Here is a 22,293-nt window from a genome sequence, read left to right on the forward strand (position 1 = left end):
ACAATGTAAAGTCTATTGCTACCAAGTGAATTATAGCTCTTATATTAAGAGTTGGAATGTAAGAGAGATCTGTTTCAAGTCTAAATTGAGTTGTATAAATAAAAGCTTTAGCTGAAAATACAGTAGGACTTATTTAAAGCAACAGATGCCTATAGAACGTGCCACATGATTTATTCTTTATATTCTTAAATATTTGAAACATTTAATGGGACTGTCGCAGACAAGGGATCTATAGTACAACAAGTGAGTGTCAATTTATCCATCCTAAATGGCATGGAGTACATAAAGTTCATGCTAAAAGCTATTATAAAGTATTATGGGATGTCATGGGACATTATTCAATTTAATGTGATGTGCAGTGGAGTATTATCGCAATGTATGACTGCGAACAGATCAGTCATTTACCGTAGTCTGTACATCGCAAATTTTCCTGCGCACCTCTATGGGATGAGAGCTGCGAATTACATTCCTTAATGGCACATCACAGCCATTGCATTGAAGTGAATTACCCCCTATATACAGTGGCATAACCAGAACTTTGTTGGCCCCATAACATGCTGCTAAAGAGACACCACTCCGCAGTAGTTATTCATTTTATGCCCAATAATAGCCCTGGTTCATTTTCTGAAGCATAGTAGTGAACTAGTTCACATGATGTCACACTATAGGGCTGCAAGTACAAATTATGGCCCACAGTACCCCCAATTAATATTATGACATATAGTGTCCCCAGTTCATATTATGCCATACTATAAGGGCAGATTCAATTGTTTTGGGCACCTAAAAATCCTGTCTAAACGGCAGAGGCGTCACCGGGTGTGGTGACACCCGGAGCGCACTCTGTATTATCACACACACACCCTCCTCCCGCCAGAGCCAAAAAGGGTGCGTGGCCTAATTTAAAAGGGGGCGTGGCCTCGCTGTTCTTTTTTCCTTCGCTTCGGGGGCATGTCCAGCTTCCCCGAAGATGCTGGCTGCCCCCGGAGACTGCTCAGCGTGCAGTGCCGGCTCTTATCTGTGACAGGAGCCGAGTGCTGCAGGAGATTATCTCACTGCAGCACTCGGCTCCTGTCACTACAGAAGAGCTGGCACTTTGGTGTCACACCTTCCGAGGGGGACACCTGGGTGCAGGCCGCACCCGCCTTCTGATGCCACTGCTAAACGGGACTGTTTAGATTCTCAAACAATTGTCACAATTCAAATGATGTTTGGGCACCCATGTTGCGTCCAAACAGACAGGGTTTAGCCACGTAAAATGGTTAAACTAGTCTAAAATCCTGCTTTGGGCATCCAAACTACTGTTTGGATGCCCAAAATGCCGAATTTACATACTGTACATTTTTCTCACACCTCAGGAGGCTGCGAGAAGAAATGTCAGTCCTGTGGCTACTGGTCGTCTAAACGGCGCAACAATTGAATTGCACCATTTTGCACCATTGTACCCGCGGGGTAAAACAATTGTGCCTCCACTTCATATTGTGCCACATTACAGTGCCCAAGTTCACATTACAGTATGTAAGATTATAATGCCCTCCAGTTCATTTTCTATCACATTACAATGAGCAGGTCCAGTGGCACTAGATATATTGCAGGTCCTAATGCAAAAGTTTGTAAGGGCCCCTATGTACTACCCAATGCTGAAAAATGTATAGAACACATTTAACTGTGACAAGGAAGGTGGGCCCCTTTCTGTTCTGGGCCCCATAGCTGCATTCCCTACATCTATGATAACATGGTAACATAGTAACATAATAACATAGTAGATGAGGTTGAAAAAGACAAAATGTCCATCGAGTTTAACCTGTGTTATAATTCTTGCCCTACTCTGTATGTAACTAGTTTAACTATAATGACCCATATTAAGTTATGTTTTTAAGTCTAGAAAACAGCTATAATTCATGCTTTTTCTAACATTCTCTTCCTTTAAATGCTATATCCTTGGATATTTCTTTCAGCTAGGAATTTATCTAATCCATTTTGAAAATTATTAACTGAGTTTGCCATTACTATCTTCCCAGGCAAAGAATTCCAAATGTTTACTGCCCTTACTGTGAAGGACCCCTTTCTTCATTCGGTATGAAACTTTCTCTCCTCTAACCTCAGAGGGTGCCCATGTGTCCTGTGTAGAAACTTTTTGATAAATAAATCGCCTGATAGATCCTTGTATTGTCCCATTATATATTTGTAAATATTATAACAAGGCCGCCGTTAAAGTCAGGACACAGCAGGCTGTATACAGAGTTTGTGCTAGTATTTAATGGCATACATGCAGCAAACAATATTCACATCAAACAAAAGAAACATATTTTCCAACCCGCGGACCATATGCATGGTCTCTCAGTGCCTCTGGCCACTGATGGTCCAAGTACCTAGCACTTGGGGAAACCTTTTTTACTCATTGGCCGCTTTTTGGCACCAGTGCCCCGAGCAGTAGTCTGTGCATGGTTTAAATCCCTGCCAGTGCAATTTAACCAATTCCCAGCTGTGGCTGGGAAGGTCCAAAAACCTGGACCAGAGCCATATGGCTGAGAGACCACCCTTCTCTCCCTCAACCACACCTCAGAGCCCCTATCCAGGCTTTGGACTGAACCAGGTTCTTTCACCTAACTACAAAGCACTTCTGAGTCTGGTCGGCTTTTTTTTAAGCTCCTACAGGGAAGTTGTGACTAGGGAAATACTGCATTCCCATTGCAAAACTAACCCTGTCTCACCACAATATTAATAATGTTCCCTCTCAGTTGCCTCTTTTCGAGTGTAAACGTATCTAACCTAGTAAGCCCTTTCCTCATAGTCCAGTGCCTCTAACCCCTTGATCAGTTTGGTGGCTCATCTCTGTACCCTTTCAGGTTCCAAGATATCTTTTTTTATAGTGCGGTGCCCAGAACTGTACACAATATTCAAGGTGTGGCCGAATATATGATTTGTACAGTGGCAGGATTACACTCTCAGATAATGTTCTAATACTTGCTGTGGTGCGCTCCCTGTAATATAAAAACAGTTCTCACAATCCAATAAAATGAAGGTCTGTGTCCACTATTTATGTTTCAAGTGAATAGAAAGTTCATAATTCTTTTGGTAGGAAAATCTTCACAGCTCCAAGGAATGGAGAATCCCCAAAACACAAGGAGACAGGTGCATATAGTGAAGTACAATTTATTCCAATAAAATCCAATTAAAATGTCAAATGTGCAAATAACATATGAATTACAGAATCCACCACAGATTGGAGGGATCTCCATTGCCAGGCCTGCAGATTGTTGCTGATAATCCCGGGAGGTAACACCTCATGCTATTCTGGGTGGGCACTTTTGACACCCCACACTCTCTGGTATGCTGGTCCGCCAACTTTCTATTAATTTGAAACATAAAGAGTGGACACAGACATTCATTTTATTGGATTGTGAGAACTGTTCCTATATTCCAGGGAGCGCACCACAGCAAGTATTAGAACATTAACTGGAATTTTATAGGGGTGTAGGTGACCACCCTGTCTGGTTGGTTGCAGCACCTTTGAAGTGAAGCGCCATCTTTGCATTTTTTGTCTTCTAGGATTACACTCTCGTTCCTTGTTTCAATTCCTCGTTTTATGCATGCTAACACCTTATTTGCTTTTGTTGCTGCACTTTGACATTGTGATCTGCTGCTACCCCCAAATATTTTTCAAATACAGTTTCCCCTACATTTTCCCCATTTAATTTATAGGCTACGATCTTGCCTATATATCTATTTTGTGATAATATTATATTATTTTATGTGTCCAAATAACAGTTAAACAGAATTTCCCATATTTCATAATTCCTAACTACTGTGGTGTGGTTCAATGGCAGCTACACCCTGAACCCTCACATACAACAATTAGTGTATAGAACCTTCGGATCAGTATGAGGACAGACGGTTACTAATTACCAGGCTTAGGCTTGTTGGAGGGGCATGGCAAAGCTCCTAAGAGGGACATTGTCCAATGTGCAGCACTGATGAGCGGGGCAAATGTACCCCTCTGCAGCCACAGGTGCCCACTGTGCAGCTGCCAACACTCCCTGTGCAGTGCCTGGCATTAGCGCTTACTATATTTTGCAAATCTTAGTGATGGGGTGTGAAAATGCTCCTCCCCCCAGTATCTAGCCTAGATAGCCCCTGTCAAGCATAGAGCAATCATTGTTGAGTATACCACGTTATGCCAGCACTCGGGAGTTGGCTGTGAATGGCCTCTTAAGAATCAGCAGGCTCCAGGCATCAGGCAGGGACAAGGAGGGGCAGGCATGCAGCTGGCTGGGTGGGTGTGGTCCATGGGTTTAAGAAGTGTGCAGCTCAGTTTAGTTGTAAAAATCAGCAGCAGGGCTGGTCATCTTGTCGGGAGCTAGTCTGTTAGGCTGCAACACTGTGAGCTGAGAACTGTGAGTGACGGACACAGCACTGTGTCTTAGAAATTCTTTATAAATATTCTATAATCTATGCATCCATACATTACCATTAGTGTTAGTAATATGTATATAAATATATATATATATGTAGAAAAAGTATAAGACCTTTATCGCGCTATAGATATAAAAAGCTATAAAAAGTTATACCTCTCTGCATTCAGTAATGCTCCTAGCTGCTGCAGCTAGGAGCATTACTGAATGCAGAGAGGTATAATTACAGTTTTCTGCCTTGTGTAAAATCCGCGTTTGGATGTGATTAAGTGAAAAGCTGCTCTATGAGCTATTTTTCAACGCAATTGGTTTAAATACTAGAGATGAGCGCCTGAAATTTTTCGGGTTTTGTGTTTTGGTTTTGGGTTCGGTTCCGCGGCCGTGTTTTGGGTTCGACCGCGTTTTGGCAAAACCTCACCGAATTTTTTTTGTCGGATTCGGGTGTGTTTTGGATTCGGGTGTTTTTTTCAAAAAACACTAAAAAACAGCTTAAATCATAGAATTTGGGGGTCATTTTGATCCCAAAGTATTATTAACCTCAAAAACCATAATTTACACTCATTTTCAGTCTATTCTGAATACCTCACACCTCACAATATTATTTTTAGTCCTAAAATTTGCACCGAGGTCGCTGTGTGAGTAAGATAAGCGACCCTAGTGGCCGACACAAACACCGGGCCCATCTAGGAGTGGCACTGCAGTGTCACGCAGGATGTCCCTTCCAAAAAACCCTCCCCAAACAGCACATGACGCAAAGAAAAAAAGAGGCGCAATGAGGTAGCTGTGTGAGTAAGATTAGCGACCCTAGTGGCCGACACAAACACCGGGCCCATCTAGGAGTGGCACTGCAGTGTCACGCAGGATGGCCCTTCCAAAAAACCCTCCCCAAACAGCACATGACGCAAAGAAAAAAAGAGGCGCAATGAGGTAGCTGTGTGAGTAAGATTAGCGACCCTAGTGGCCGACACAAACACCGGGCCCATCTAGGAGTGGCACTGCAGTGTCACGCAGGATGGCCCTTCCAAAAAACCCTCCCCAAACAGCACATGACGCAAAGAAAAAAAGAGGCGCAATGAGGTAGCTGTGTGAGTAAGATTAGCGACCCTAGTGGCCGACACAAACACCGGGCCCATCTAGGAGTGGCACTGCAGTGTCACGCAGGATGTCCCTTCCAAAAAACCCTCCCCAAACAGCACATGACGCAAAGAAAAAAAGAGGCGCAATGAGGTAGCTGTGTGAGTAAGATTAGCGACCCTAGTGGCCGACACAAACACCGGGCCCATCTAGGAGTGGCACTGCAGTGTCACGCAGGATGTCCCTTCCAAAAAACCCTCCCCAAACAGCACATGACGCAAAGAAAAAAAGAGGCGCAATGAGGTAGCTGACTGTGTGAGTAAGATTAGCGACCCTAGTGGCCGACACAAACACCGGGCCCATCTAGGAGTGGCACTGCAGTGTCACGCAGGATGTCCCTTCCAAAAAACCCTCCCCAAACAGCACATGACGCAAAGAAAAAAAGAGGCGCAATGAGGTAGCTGACTGTGTGAGTAAGATTAGCGACCCTAGTGGCCGACACAAACACCGGGCCCATCTAGGAGTGGCACTGCAGTGTCACGCAGGATGTCCCTTCCAAAAAACCCTCCCCAATCAGCACATGATGCAAAGAAAAAGAAAAGAAAAAAGAGGTGCAAGATGGAATTGTCCTTGGGCCCTCCCACCCACCCTTATGTTGTGTAAACAAAACAGGACATGCACACTTTAACCAACCCATCATTTCAGTGACAGGGTCTGCCACACGACTGTGACTGATATGACGGGTTGGTTTGGACCCCCCCCAAAAAAGAAGCAATTAATCTCTCCTTGCACAAACTGGCTCTACAGAGGCAAGATGTCCACCTCATCTTCACCCTCCGATATATCACGTGTACATCCCCCTCCTCACAGATTATCAATTCGTCCCCACTGGAATCCACCATCTCAGCTCCCTGTGTACTTTGTGGAGGCAATTGCTGCTGGTCAATGTCTCCGCGGAGGAATTGATTATAATTCATTTTAATGAACATCATCTTCTCCACATTTTCTGGATGTAACCTCGTACGCCGATTGCTGACAAGGTGAGCGGCGGCACTAAACACTCTTTCGGAGTACACACTTGTGGGAGGGCAACTTAGGTAGAATAAAGCCAGTTTGTGCAAGGGCCTCCAAATTGCCTCTTTTTCCTGCCAGTATAAGTACGGACTGTGTGACGTGCCTACTTGGATGCGGTCACTCATATAATCCTCCACCATTCTATCAATGTTGAGAGAATCATATGCAGTGACAGTAGACGACATGTCCGTAATCGTTGTCAGGTCCTTCAGTCCGGACCAGATGTCAGCATCAGCAGTCGCTCCAGACTGCCCTGCATCACCGCCAGCGGGTGGGCTCGGAATTCTGAGCCTTTTCCTCGCACCCCCAGTTGCGGGAGAATGTGAAGGAGGAGATGTTGACAGGTCGCGTTCCGCTTGACTTGACAATTTTGTCACCAGCAGGTCTTTCAACCCCAGCAGACCTGTGTCTGCCGGAAAGAGAGATCCAAGGTAGGCTTTAAATCTAGGATCGAGCACGGTGGCCAAAATGTAGTGCTCTGATTTCAACAGATTGACCACCCGTGAATCCTTGTTAAGCGAATTAAGGGCTGCATCCACAAGTCCCACATGCCTAGCGGAATCGCTCCCTTTTAGCTCCTTCTTCAATGCCTCCAGCTTCTTCTGCAAAAGCCTGATGAGGGGAATGACCTGACTCAGGCTGGCAGTGTCTGAACTGACTTCACGTGTGGCAAGTTCAAAGGGCATCAGAACCTTGCACAACGTTGAAATCATTCTCCACTGCACTTGAGACAGGTGCATTCCACCTACTATATCGTGCTCAATTGTATAGGCTTGAATGGCCTTTTGCTGCTCCTCCAACCTCTGAAGCATATAGAGGGTTGAATTCCACCTCGTTACCACTTCTTGCTTCAGATGATGGCAGGGCAGGTTCAGTAGTTTTTGGTGGTGCTCCAGTCTTCTGTACGTGGTGCCTGTACGCCGAAAGTGTCCCGCAATTTTTCTGGCCACCGACAGCATCTCTTGCACGCCCCTGTCGTTTTTTAAAAAATTCTGCACCACCAAATTCAAGGTATGTGCAAAACATGGGACGTGCTGGAATTTGCCCATATTTAATGCACACACAATATTGCTGGCGTTGTCCGATGCCACAAATCCACAGGAGAGTCCAATTGGGGTAAGCCATTCCGCGATGATCTTCCTCAGTTGCCGTAAGAGGTTTTCAGCTGTGTGCGTATTCTGGAAAGCGGTGATACAAAGCGTAGCCTGCCTAGGAAAGAGTTGGCGTTTGCGAGATGCTGCTACTGGTGCCGCCGCTGCTGTTCTTGCAGCGGGAGTCCATACATCTACCCAGTGGGCTGTCACAGTCATATAGTCCTGACCCTGCCCTGCTCCACTTGTCCACATGTCCGTGGTTAAGTGGACATTGGGTACAACTGCATTTTTTAGGACACTGGTGAGTCTTTTTCTGACGTCCGTGTACATTCTCGGTATCGCCTGCCTAGAGAAGTGGAACCTAGATGGTATTTGGTAACGGGGGCACACTGCCTCAATAAATTGTCTAGTTCCCTGTGAACTAACGGCGGATACCGGACGCACGTCTAACACCAACATAGTTGTCAAGGACTCAGTTATCCGCTTTGCAGTAGGATGACTGCTGTGATATTTCATCTTCCTCGCAAAGGACTGTTGAACAGTCAATTGCTTACTGGAAGTAGTACAAGTGGGCTTACGACTTCCCCTCTGGGATGACCATTGACTCCCAGCGGCAACAACAGCAGCGCCAGCAGCAGTAGGCGTTACACGCAAGGATGCATCGGAGGAATCCCAGGCAGGAGAGGACTCGTCAGAATTGCCAGTGACATGGCCTGCAGGACTATTGGCATTCCTGGGGAAGGAGGAAATTGACACTGAGGGAGTTGGTGGGGTGGTTTGCGTGACCTTGGTTACAAGAGGAAGGGATTTACTGGTCAGTGGACTGCTTCCGCTGTCACCCAAAGTTTTTGAACTTGTCACTGACTTATTATGAATGCGCTGCAGGTGACGTATAAGGGAGGATGTTCCGAGGTGGTTAACGTCCTTACCCCTACTTATTACAGCTTGACAAAGGGAACACACGGCTTGACACCTGTTGTCCGCATTTCTGGTGAAATACCTCCACACCGAAGAGCTGATTTTTTTGGTATTTTCACCTGGCATGTCAACGGCCATATTCCTCCCACGGACAACAGGTGTCTCCCCGGGTGCCTGACTTAAACAAACCACCTCACCATCAGAATCCTCCTGGTCAATTTCCTCCCCAGCGCCAGCAACACCCATATCCTCCTCATCCTGGTGTACTTCAACACTGACATCTTCAATCTGACTATCAGGAACTGGACTGCGGGTGCTCCTTCCAGCACTTGCAGGGGGCGTGCAAATGGTGGAAGGCGCATGCTCTTCACGTCCAGTGTTGGGAAGGTCAGGCATCGCAACCGACACAATTGGACTCTCCTTGTGGATTTGGGATTTCAAAGAACGCACAGTTCTTTGCGGTGCTTTTGCCAGCTTGAGTCTTTTCAGTTTTCTAGCGAGAGGCTGAGTGCTTCCATCCTCATGTGAAGCTGAACCACTAGCCATGAACATAGGCCAGGGCCTCAGCCGTTCCTTGCCACTCCGTGTGGTAAATGGCATATTGGCAAGTTTACGCTTCTCCTCCGACAATTTTATTTTAGGTTTTGGAGTCCTTTTTTTTACTGATATTTGGTGTTTTGGTTTTGACATGCTCTGTACTATGCCATTGGGCATCGGCCTTGGCAGACGACGTTGCTGGCATTTCATCGTCTCGGCCATGACTAGTGGCAGCAGCTTCAGCACGAGGTGGAAGTGGATCTTGATCTTTCCCTAATTTTGGAACCTCAACATTTTTGTTCTCCATATTTTAATAGGCACAACTAAAAGGCACCTCAGGTAAACAATGGAGATGGATGGATTGGATACTAGTATACAATTATGGACGGGCTGCCGAGTGCCGACACAGAGGTAGCCACAGCCGTGAACTACCGCACTGTACTGTGTCTGCTGCTAATATAGACTGGTTGATAAAGAGATAGTATACTCGTAACTAGTATGTATGTATAAAGAAAGGAAAAAAAACCACGGTTAGGTGGTATATACAATTATGGACGGGCTGCCGAGTGCCGACACAGAGGTAGCCACAGCCGTGAACTACCGCACTGTACTGTGTCTGCTGCTAATATATAGACTGGTTGATAAAGAGATAGTATACTCGTAACTAGTATGTATGTATAAAGAAAGAAAAAAAAAACACGGTTAGGTGGTATATACAATTATGGACGGGCTGCCGAGTGCCGACACAGAGGTAGCCACAGCCGTGAACTACCGCACTGTACTGTGTCTGCTGCTAATATATAGACTGGTTGATAAAGAGATAGTATACTCGTAACTAGTATGTATGTATAAAGAAAGAAAAAAAACCACGGTTAGGTGGTATATACAATTATGGACGGGCTGCCGAGTGCCGACACAGAGGTAGCCACAGCCGTGAACTACCGCACTGTACTGTGTCTGCTGCTAATATATAGACTGGTTGATAAAGAGATAGTATACTCGTAACTAGTATGTATGTATAAAGAAAGAAAAAAAAACCACGGTTAGGTGGTATATACAATTATGGACGGGCTGCCGAGTGCCGACACAGAGGTAGCCACAGCCGTGAACTACCGCACTGTACTGTGTCTGCTGCTAATATATAGACTGGTTGATAAAGAGATAGTATACTCGTAACTAGTATGTATGTATAAAGAAAGAAAAAAAAACCACGGTTAGGTGGTATATACAATTATGGACGGGCTGCCGAGTGCCGACACAGAGGTAGCCACAGCCGTGAACTACCGCACTGTACTGTGTCTGCTGCTAATATATAGACTGGTTGATAAAGAGATAGTATACTCGTAACTAGTATGTATGTATAAAGAAAGAAAAAAAAACCACGGTTAGGTGGTATATACAATTATGGACGGGCTGCCGAGTGCCGACACAGAGGTAGCCACAGCCGTGAACTACCGCACTGTACTGTGTCTGCTGCTAATATATAGACTGGTTGATAAAGAGATAGTATACTCGTAACTAGTATGTATGTATAAAGAAAGAAAAAAAAACCACGGTTAGGTGGTATATACAATTATGGACGGGCTGCCGAGTGCCGACACAGAGGTAGCCACAGCCGTGAACTACCGCACTGTACTGTGTCTGCTGCTAATATATAGACTGGTTGATAAAGAGATAGTATACTCGTAACTAGTATGTATGTATAAAGAAAGAAAAAAAAACCACGGTTAGGTGGTATATACAATTATGGATGGGCTGCCGAGTGCCGACACAGAGGTAGCCACAGCCGTGAACTACCGCACTGTACTGTGTCTGCTGCTAATATATAGACTGGTTGATAAAGAGATAGTATACTCGTAACTAGTATGTATGTATAAAGAAAGAAAAAAAAAACACGGTTAGGTGGTATATACAATTATGGACGGGCTGCCGAGTGCCGACACAGAGGTAGCCACAGCCGTGAACTACCGCACTGTACTGTGTCTGCTGCTAATATATAGACTGGTTGATAAAGAGATAGTATACTCGTAACTAGTATGTATGTATAAAGAAAGAAAAAAAAACCACGGTTAGGTGGTATATACAATTATGGACGGGCTGCCGAGTGCCAACACAGAGGTAGCCACAGCCGTGAACTACCGCACTGTACTGTGTCTGCTGCTAATATATAGACTGGTTGATAAAGAGATAGTATACTCGTAACTAGTATGTATGTATAAAGAAAGAAAAAAAAACCACGGTTAGGTGGTATATACAATTATGGACGGGCTGCCGAGTGCCGACACAGAGGTAGCCACAGCCGTGAACTACCGCACTGTACTGTGTCTGCTGCTAATATATAGACTGGTTGATAAAGAGATAGTATACTCGTAACTAGTATGTATGTATAAAGAAAGAAAAAAAAACCACGGTTAGGTGGTATATACAATTATGGACGGGCTGCCGAGTGCCGACACAGAGGTAGCCACAGCCGTGAACTACCGCACTGTACTGTGTCTGCTGCTAATATATAGACTGGTTGATAAAGAGATAGTATACTCGTAACTAGTATGTATGTATAAAGAAAGAAAAAAAAACCACGGTTAGGTGGTATATACAATTATGGACGGGCTGCCGAGTGCCGACACAGAGGTAGCCACAGCCGTGAACTACCGCACTGTACTGTGTCTGCTGCTAATATATAGACTGGTTGATAAAGAGATAGTATACTCGTAACTAGTATGTATGTATAAAGAAAGAAAAAAAAACCACGGTTAGGTGGTATATACAATTATGGACGGGCTGCCGAGTGCCGACACAGAGGTAGCCACAGCCGTGAACTACCGCACTGTACTGTGTCTGCTGCTAATATATAGACTGGTTGATAAAGAGATAGTATACTCGTAACTAGTATGTATGTATAAAGAAAGAAAAAAAAACCACGGTTAGGTGGTATATACAATTATGGACGGGCTGCCGAGTGCCGACACAGAGGTAGCCACAGCCGTGAACTACCGCACTGTACTGTGTCTGCTGCTAATATATAGACTGGTTGATAAAGAGATAGTATACTCGTAACTAGTATGTATGTATAAAGAAAGAAAAAAAAACCACGGTTAGGTGGTATATACAATTATGGACGGGCTGCCGAGTGCCGACACAGAGGTAGCCACAGCCGTGAACTACCGCACTGTACTGTGTCTGCTGCTAATATATAGACTGGTTGATAAAGAGATAGTATACTCGTAACTAGTATGTATGTATAAAGAAAGAAAAAAAAACCACGGTTAGGTGGTATATACAATTATGGACGGGCTGCCGAGTGCCGACACAGAGGTAGCCACAGCCGTGAACTACCGCACTGTACTGTGTCTGCTGCTAATATAGACTGGTTGATAAAGAGATAGTATACTACTAATATTATATATACTGGTGGTCAGGTCACTGGTCACTAGTCACACTGGCAGTGGCACTCCTGCAGCAAAAGTGTGCACTGTTTAATTTTAATATAATATTATGTACTCCTGGCTCCTGCTATAACCTATAACTGGCACTGCAGTAGTGCTCCCCAGTCTCCCCCACAATTATAAGCTGTGTGAGCTGAGCAGTCAGACAGATATATAATATATATATAGATGATGCAGCACACTGGCCTGAGCCTGAGCAGTGCACACAGATATGGTATGTGACTGACTGAGTCACTGTGTGTATCGCTTTTTTCAGGCAGAGAACGGATATATTAAATAAACTGCACTGTGTGTCTGGTGGTCACTCACTATATAATATATTATGTACTCCTGGCTCCTGCTATAACCTATAACTGGCACTGCAGTAGTGCTCCCCAGTCTCCCCCACAATTATAAGCTGTGTGAGCTGAGCAGTATGACAGATATATATAATATTATTTATATATAGATAATAGATGATGCAGCACACTGGCCTGAGCCTGAGCAGTGCACACAGATATGGTATGTGACTGAGTCACTGTGTGCTGTGTATCGCTTTTTTCAGGCAGAGAACGGATTATAAATAAAACTGGTGGTCACTGGTCACTATCAGCAAAACTCTGCACTGTACACTACTGAGTACTCCTAATGCTCCCCAAAATTAGTAAATCAAGTGTCTCTCTAATCTATTCTAAACGGAGAGGACGCCAGCCACGTCCTCTCCCTATCAATCTCAATGCACGTGTGAAAATGGCGGCGACGCGCGGCTCCTTATATAGAATCCGAGTCTCGCGATAGAATCCGAGCCTCGCGAGAATCCGACAGCGTCATGATGACGTTCAGGCGCGCTCGGGTTAACCGAGCAAGGCGGGAAGATCCGAGTCGCTCGGACCCGTGAAAAAAAACATGAAGTTCTGGCGGGTTCGGATTCAGAGAAACCGAACCCGCTCATCTCTATTAAATACAATTGCTCTCAGAAATCTCCAAACATAATTTGGCTCAGTAGAATGAATTACATCTAATTATCTGCTGAATTGATATCCCATGTGGTGATCTAGTTCGATATCGCTTTTAAGTGTTTTTATTTATCTTTGAAGATACGCTAAGTTGCTTATCCATACTGTGATCCTTTGATTATAAATATAACCCCTGATGAAGTCCGTAGGACGAAACGCGTTGGGTTAAGACAGCGGTTTTTGTCTTATCTTCAAGGAAGATCAATCATCATGTTGATATGTGACTGAAATGAATTGTTACCAACACAAATATTTGTATGAAACTTTGTTGATTGTCACTTTGGACATATTGTGATACAGCTTATTTTACTGTATTTTATTAAATAAATAAGTCTATTTCTTATGAATTTTCATTATAAGTGACAATTTTTGATATACCAAAGAAAATCACCAGCTCCCTGGGGAAACTTTACCTTTCTTAAATATATATATGTATATATATATATATATATATATATATATATATACACACATATATACACACATATATATACACACACACAGATAGATATCTATCTATATATCTCTATATATATCTATATCTATCTATATATATATATATATATATATATATATATATATATACTGTATCTCTCTCTCTATATATATATACATACATACTGTGGCCACATCCTCTCAATGGGGTGGGGGCTGGGAGGATGTTGTACCGGGGCCCAGGATTTCTCTTTCTCACAGCGATACATTAAGGTGATACTAAATATTTCCATGTTTTGGGGATTAAGCCACAAATAATAAAAGAGGCCCCACAATAGTACCCACAATTCAAATACACCACACAGTAGTGTCTCTTACACACGTTATGCCACATAGTAGTAGTGCCCCTTGCACAGTAAACCACTCAGTAGTAATACCCCTTGCATGGTATGCCACTCAGTAGTAGTGCCCCTTGCACAGTACACCCCACATAGTAAAGCCCCTTGCACATTAAGCCACACCGTAGCATTGCCCCTTACACATTATGCCTGCACAGTAGTTGTGCCCTTTACACATTATGACACATTGTAGTAGTAGTGCCGCTTACACATAATGCTACAGAGTAGTAGTATATTCCTTGCACATAGTGCCACAGAGTAGTAGTAGTGTATACCTATTAGTAAACTGCATAAAATGATTTGGCAGATCAGCCAAAGTTGACATACTGTAATTCTCATTATAGTAAATAAAATGATTTAATCATTGGTGTTATGTTATGAATAAAGTTTTCTATTTCTTCTTTAAAAGAGGAATCACTATCTTATTAGTGAAAGTACACTTGAAGTAGTGGATTGCATACAATATATTACAATTTATTTGCAAATGCATGAAGTGAAGACTTCAGTTTTTATTACCAGTTTAGATGGGCCATTACTTACTAGTGGTATTAAACAGCAACATGGTTTGTGATACAATATTTTCTATTGTCACATTGCTGTATAGTTGTGCATTTCTTAATATTCATAAGCAGTGGCGGACTGCAGTCCCCCAGGTAAAATATGCCACCCAGCTCACTGACAGTGAAGCCAGATGCTAGATGGTTTCACTGTGACTGGCAGTGACTTCCTATTGAAAGTCCTACCTACCAGTCACAGACACCACAGGCAGTCTCATTGGGATGTGTTTCCTCCCTCCGGGACTGCCACACTGGGCTGCAATAGGCAGATAGCTAGCTTCCTGTATGAAGCCAACTCCCTGCCTCGTCAGCCCTAGCCAGCTTCTATGGGCTGCAATCGATGCAGTCCATAGTAGCCGTGGTTTTGCGCATACGCAGTACTGTCATCGCAATTGCGCCGTGACCTGGCGTCTGTGAACTGTACATAGCACAGGTGCCGGGACCCAGGTGACGGCCACAGCGGGTACAAGGAGGGGGAGACCAGGTGGCAGCCCTCTTCCTCCAAAAAGGTAGGAGCCGCTGCTGTTCATAAGTACAATTGTCCAATAGAGAAGTTTGTATTTTAGCAATGCAATAGTTGTAAAAGATTGCATTCTAGATATGTTTATACAATTAGATTTTTACCTCGTTAACATTTTTTTTTTCATTATACAGATGTATCATGGGACATCTACCCCTTACAGATATGTTATATCTTTGAGCAGACTTTTGATCCTTTCACTGCTAAGCACTACAAGGGTTTAAATGTAGAGGGTGGGGGGTTTACTTAAATAAAATCCTCCCTCTCCCTCCGTAATAGTTCCTTGGAGGGAGTAGGCACCAAGATGTCATTAAGCCCCATCCACTTCAGATATTATAAAAATACAAAAAATGGGGGACAGCAGTAAAAGTGTTCTCGCTCCCATTATGGTACCCACAAACCTTTGTTTGAAAGGCAGGGGTTCTTTCTATCAAAAGATGTTGCTCAGGATGGGCCAGCAGCTGAAGAAAGAAGCTGAGGACCAGAATGTGCTGCAGAGGAGGGAAGCAAAGAGCTATAAATGAAGCTCCCCAATGCAGCCCCTTCTTCAGATACTGGTAGGCGGCACTGTGGCGGGTGCGAGCTGAAATGCAGATGCCGGCAGCCTTCACGCCTGAACGGAACTACAATTGATTAGCTTCGTTTGGGTGACATATAGTGGCTGCCAGCGGAAAATCATTTGAAACTCGCCCATTGTGTCTACTCTACCTATTCACTGCACATCCGGAATCCTACTGCATACCCCTCGTATTTCATGTAAATGTAAGGTCTTCTGAATTACAATTTATAATATGCGTATGTAATAACTGATATTGGAACATAACTACTCCAAAAAGAGTCAACATAAGCTCAGTGGCAAAACACAATAAACCGCTGAGATCAATGTGTGGGGGGTTTTCTTTTCCATTATTTTTCTTGAAGATTGGAATGTTCTTCAGTTTTTGCACTTTCACATATTTTAACACCTTTTTCTTTTTATAGATATTGTATATGAACTTCAACAAGAGTAAACGTGACAGACAGCTAGCCTGCAGACCCACTAATGTTTAACTCTAGAAGAGTTAACCATTAATGCTAACTAGAGCATAAGAGCTGTTAAATGTAAACGTTTAAACCATCAATTAACAGGAAAAAAGCATACCATTATCAACTGGAGGATAGGAATGAAAATAAAATGAGCACCAAGGGCAAGCAATCCATTGCTTTATAAACGGAAGACAAGACAATAGAAAAATGAAATCGTAATAATTTGCAGGTGAAAATCACAATACTGTAAACTAGTGATGAGCGGGTTTAGTTCCTCGAGATCCGAACCCCCCCGAACTTCACCCATTTTACACGGTTCCGAGGCAGACTCGGATCTTCCCGCCTTGCTCGGTTAACCCGAGTGCGCCCGAACGTCATCATCCCGCTGTCGGATTCTCGCGAGATTTGTATTCTATATAAAGAGCCGCGCGTCGCCGCCATTTTCACTCATGCATTAGAGATGATAGCGAGTGGACGTGCAGCGTTCTCTCAGTTTCTGTGTTCAGTGTGCTGCAAATATCTGTGCTCAGTGTGCTGCAAAATCTGTGCTCAGTGTGCTTGCAAATATCTGTGCTCAGTGTGCTGAAAATATCTACGTTCTCTGCCTTAAAAACGCTCCATATCTGTGCTGCATTGTAGTATATAGTAGAAGGACAGTGCAAATTTTGCTGACCGCCAGTATTATATAGCAGTACGGTACAGTCATTCACTGCTCTACCTACCTCTGTGTCGTCAAGTATACTATCCATCCATACCTGTGCTGCATTTTAGTTGTGCGCAGTATATATAGTAGGAGGACAGTGCAGAATTTTGCTGACCACCAGTATATATATAGCAGTACGGTACAGTAGTCCACTGCTCTACCTACCTCTGTGTCGTCAAGTATACTATCCATCCATACCTGTGCTGCATTTTAGTTGTGCGCAGTATATATAGTAGGAGGACAGTGCAGAATTTTGCTGACCACTAGTATATATATAGCAGTACGGTACAGTAGTCCACAAATCTACCTACCTCTGTGTCGTCAAGTATACTATCCATCCATACCTGTGCTGCATTTTAGTTGTGCACAGTATATATAGTAGGAGGCAGTGGCGCACCCAGGGGGGGTTTCAGAGTACCCAGAAACCCCCCTCCACCCAATTTTTTTTTTTTTTTTTTTTAATGGTGCATGAGTATTGTTAATGGCTGTCTAGCGTCCTCTGCAGCCTGCTCTCTTCCTGGTGGCACTTGTAAGTGCTTCATAAAAGTTTACTTTATTTTAATTATAATACATATATATCCATGTACATGCGTATATATACGTGTACTGTATGTATATATATATATATATATATATATATATTATTATCCTTTATTTATATGGCGCCACAAGGGTTCCGCAGCGCCCAATTACAGAGTACATAAATAATCAAACAGGAAAACAGCAACTTACAGTTGATGACAGTATAGGACAAATACAGGGTAAATAAACATAGTTACATCAGCAGATAACACCTGAATAAGTATCAGGTGGCAGAAGACTGCTGGATGTGGTGCAGTTGAAGATTATTAAAGTAAGACAAAGGATAAGCAAATGAGGGAAGAGGGCCCTGCTCGTGAGAGCTTACATTCTAAAGGGGAGAGGTGGACAGACAGGGGTGACACAGATGGGGTACATAGAGAATGTGGAACAGAGGGTTAGGATGAGATTTGGCTGGGTTTGGTGAAGAAGTGGGTCTTGAGAGCCCGTTTGAAGTTTTGTAGAGAGGTGTAGAGTCTGAGGGGGAAAGGTCGGGAATTCCAAAGAAGTGGGGCAGCACGTGAAAAATCTTGGAGGTAGGAGTGGGAGGAGGTAATCCGTAGGTAGGAGAGTCGTCGTGCATTAGCAGAGCGAAGAGGACGGGTGGGAGTGTAAAGGGAGATAAGATCAGAGATGTAGATGGGAGAGGAGTGGGTGAGGGCTTTGTAAGCGAGTGTGAGAAGCTTTAAATGGATATATATATATATGCATGTTTAATATGCTATGTGTATATTATATATATATATATATTTATATATATATATAGGTGTATATATGGTATATATGTGTACATATATAGATATGTATATATATATATATATATATACACAGACACACTAGTTTTACAGACCCAGCATATACTGGGTCACCTCAGTCCCCGCCCCCGTGCTTGGCTCCACCCAGTTCTGGAAACCCCCCCATGAAAATCCTGCGTTTGCCACTGGGAGGACAGTGCAGAATTTTGCTGACCACCAGTATATATATATATATATATATATATATATATATATAGCAGTACGGTACAGTAGTCCACTGCTCTACCTACCTCTGTGTCGTCAAGTATACTATCCATCCATACCTGTGGTGCATTTTAGTTGTGCGCAGTATATATAATAGGAGGACACTGCAGAATTTTGCTGATCACCAGTATATATATAGCAGTACGGTACAGTGGTCGACTGCTCTACCTACCTCCGTGACGTCAAGTATACTATCCAGCCATACCTGTGCTGCATTTTAGTTGTGCGCAGTATATATAGTAGGAGGACAGTGCAGAATTTTGCTGACTACCAGCATATATATAGCAGTATGGTACAGCAGTCCACTGCTCTACCTACCTCTGTGTCGTCAAGTATACTATCCATCCATACCTGTGCTACACTTTAGTTGTGCGCAGTATATATAGTAGGAGAGCAGTGCAGAATTTTGCTGACCACCAGTTTATATATAGCAGTACGATACAGTAGTCCACTGCTCTACCTACCTCTGTGTCATCAAGTTTACTATCCATCCATACCTGTGTTGCATTTTAGTTGTGCGCAGTATATATAGTAGGAGGACAGTGCAGAATTTTGCTGACCACCAGTATATATATAGCAGTACGGTACAGTAGTCCACTGCTCTACCTACCTCTGTGTCGTCAAGTATACTATCCATCCATACCTGTGCTGCATTTTAGTTGTGCACAGTATATATAGTAGGAAGACAGTGCAGAATTTTGCTGACCACCAGTATATATATAGCAGTACGGTACAGTAGTCCACTACTCTACCTCTGTGTCGTCAAGTATACTATCCATCCATACCTGTGCTGCATTTTAGTTGTGCGCAGTATATATAGTAGGAGGACAGTGCAGAATTTTGCTGACCACCAGTATATATATATATATAGCAGTACGGTACAGTAGTCCACTGCTCTACCTCTGTGTCGTCAAGTATACTATGCATCCATACCTGTGCTGCATTTTAGTTGTGCACAGTATATAGTAGGAGGGGACAGTGCAAAATGTTGCTGTGACCACCAGTAGATATATAGCAGTACGGTACAGTAGTCCACTGCTCTACCTCTGTGTCGTCAAGTATACTATGCATCCATACCTGTGCTGCATTTTAGTTGTGCGCAGTATATAGTAGGAGGGGACAGTGCAGAATGTTGCTGTGACCACCAGTATATATATAGCAGTATGGTACAGTAGTCCATTGCACTATCTCTGTGTCAACAAGTATACTACAAAAGTTCAGTAAAATGACCCAAAAATCAAAATTAAAAGCGTCTGATGAGAAGCGTAAACTTGCCAATATGCCATTTACGACACGGAGTGGCAAGGAACGGCTGAGGCCCTGGCCTATGTTCATGGCTAGTGGTTCAGATTCACATGAGGATGGAAGCACTCATCCTCTCGCTAGAAAACTGCAGTGCCACTCCTAGATGGGCCAGGTGTTTGTGTCAGCCACTTGGGTCGCTTAGCCACATAGCTACCTCATTGCACCTCTTTTTTTCTTTGCATCATGTGCTGTTTGGGGACTATTTTTTAAATCTGCCATCCTGTGTGACACTGCAGTGCCACTCCTAGATGGGCCAGGTGTTTGTGTCGGCCACTTGGGTCGCTTAGCTTAGCCATCCAGCGACCTTGGTGCACCTCTTTTTTTCTTTGCATCATGTGCTATTTGGGGACTATTTTTTAAATCTGCCATCCTGTCTGACACTGCAGTGCCACTCCTAGATGGGCCAGGTGTTTGTGTCGGCCACTTGGGTCGCTTAGCTTAGCCATCCAGCGACCTTGGTGCACCTCTTTTTTTCTTTGCATCATGTGCTGTTTGGGGACTATTTTTTAAATCTGCCATCCTGTCTGACACTGCAGTGCCACTCCTAGATGGGCCAGGTGTTTGTGTCGGCCACTTGGGTCGCTTAGCTTAGTCACACAGCTAGCTCATTGCGCCTCTTTTTTTCTTTGCATCATGTGCTGTTTGGGAACTATTTTTTTGAAGTGCCATCCTGTCTGACACTGCAGTGCCACTCCTAGATGGGCCAGGTGTTTGTGTCGGCCACTTGGGTTGCTAGCTTAGCCATCCAGTGACCTCGGTGCAAATTTTAGGACTAAAAATAATATTGTGAGGTGTGAGGTGTTCAGAATAGACTGGAAATGAGTGTAAATTATGGTTATTGAGGTTAATAATACTATGGGATCAAAATGACCCCCAAATTCTATGATTTAAGCTGTTTTTGAGGTTTTTTGTAAAAAACACCCGAATCCAAAACACACCCGAATCCGACAAAAAATTTTCAGGGAGGTTTTGCCAAAACGCGTCCGAATCCAAAACACGGCCGCGGAACCGAATCCAAAACCAAAACACAAAACCCGAAAAATTTCCGGTGCACATCACTACTGTAAACCTGCATTTTAAAAAAAAATATTTTTTTTTTTTTTAAATCCTGATTACAGAAAATGTAAGGGTCATTCCAAGGTTAAGCTCTGCTTACATGTGCATTGACTTAAAAATAGATGTCTATAATTGGTAAAAGTTTCCCACTCTGTTGAACACACTGTAGACGTAAATCAGCAAATCTCTAGACAGTTATGAGTTTCAATTTTATTGCTCTCAACTTACAACAGTAGAAAAATATACTATATGTATGTGGAGGGCATTTGTTAAATACTACTCAGTTTTGGATTTTCCCCCTGCCTTTCATCATCTATTATTAATGTAAACCACTAAAGCAGACTGATGATAAAATTAAGTGCTTTAACAGTCCATTCAAACAATATTCAGCTACACTACAGCTTTCTACTTTTAGTAGGAGATTAGTGTATTAGTACAAGAAAAAAAAAATTACATGCATTTTCATTTATTCTCAAAATATGATAAAAACTACTTTCTTTCAATCAATCAATCAATCAATCACCTATAATAGTCATAACGGGGATAGGTCAATATAACCAATATAATATAGAAGTAAAAATAATTACTATACAGTTTGTATATAATAGTTAACAGGGCAGACAGACACTTGTAATAGCCTAATATAGTAATACATGTACAGTGTCGGACTGGGGCATGTAGGGCCCACCGGGGGAATGCAGTGGTAGGGGCCCATGTTATGGGTGTGGCCAGTCTGCAGAGGGGGTGTGGCCATTGGTTTGACTAACCATTAGAGTGCAACGTCAGGGCCCCTTCATAAATATATACAGTAAATTAAACTTCTGCATGCATGATAATGTGCCAGATTAATAACAGATTAATAACAGCAATGCACTATAGAAAATGCACAATAGTCCGGTATAAGGTAACATATGTATAATGTATAATTCAAGTGCACAGTCTAGAACCTGATCCTTAGAGCAGGAGGTGGGCCCCCAGGCAGTGGGGCCCACTGGTGGTTTCCCCTGTACCCCTGTGGGCCAGTCCAAGCCTGTACATGTAGTGGCGGAAGCTGGTCTCTTCCATCCCAGAAAATGGTGTGCATGCGTTTTATAACCAGAGACAGATTAAGAGATGAGAGGGTCTGTGTTCTAGGTCTGTGCAAC

The sequence above is a fragment of the Pseudophryne corroboree genome, chromosome 2, assembly GCF_028390025.1.
Source record: "Pseudophryne corroboree isolate aPseCor3 chromosome 2, aPseCor3.hap2, whole genome shotgun sequence".
Taxonomy (NCBI): domain Eukaryota; kingdom Metazoa; phylum Chordata; class Amphibia; order Anura; family Myobatrachidae; genus Pseudophryne; species Pseudophryne corroboree.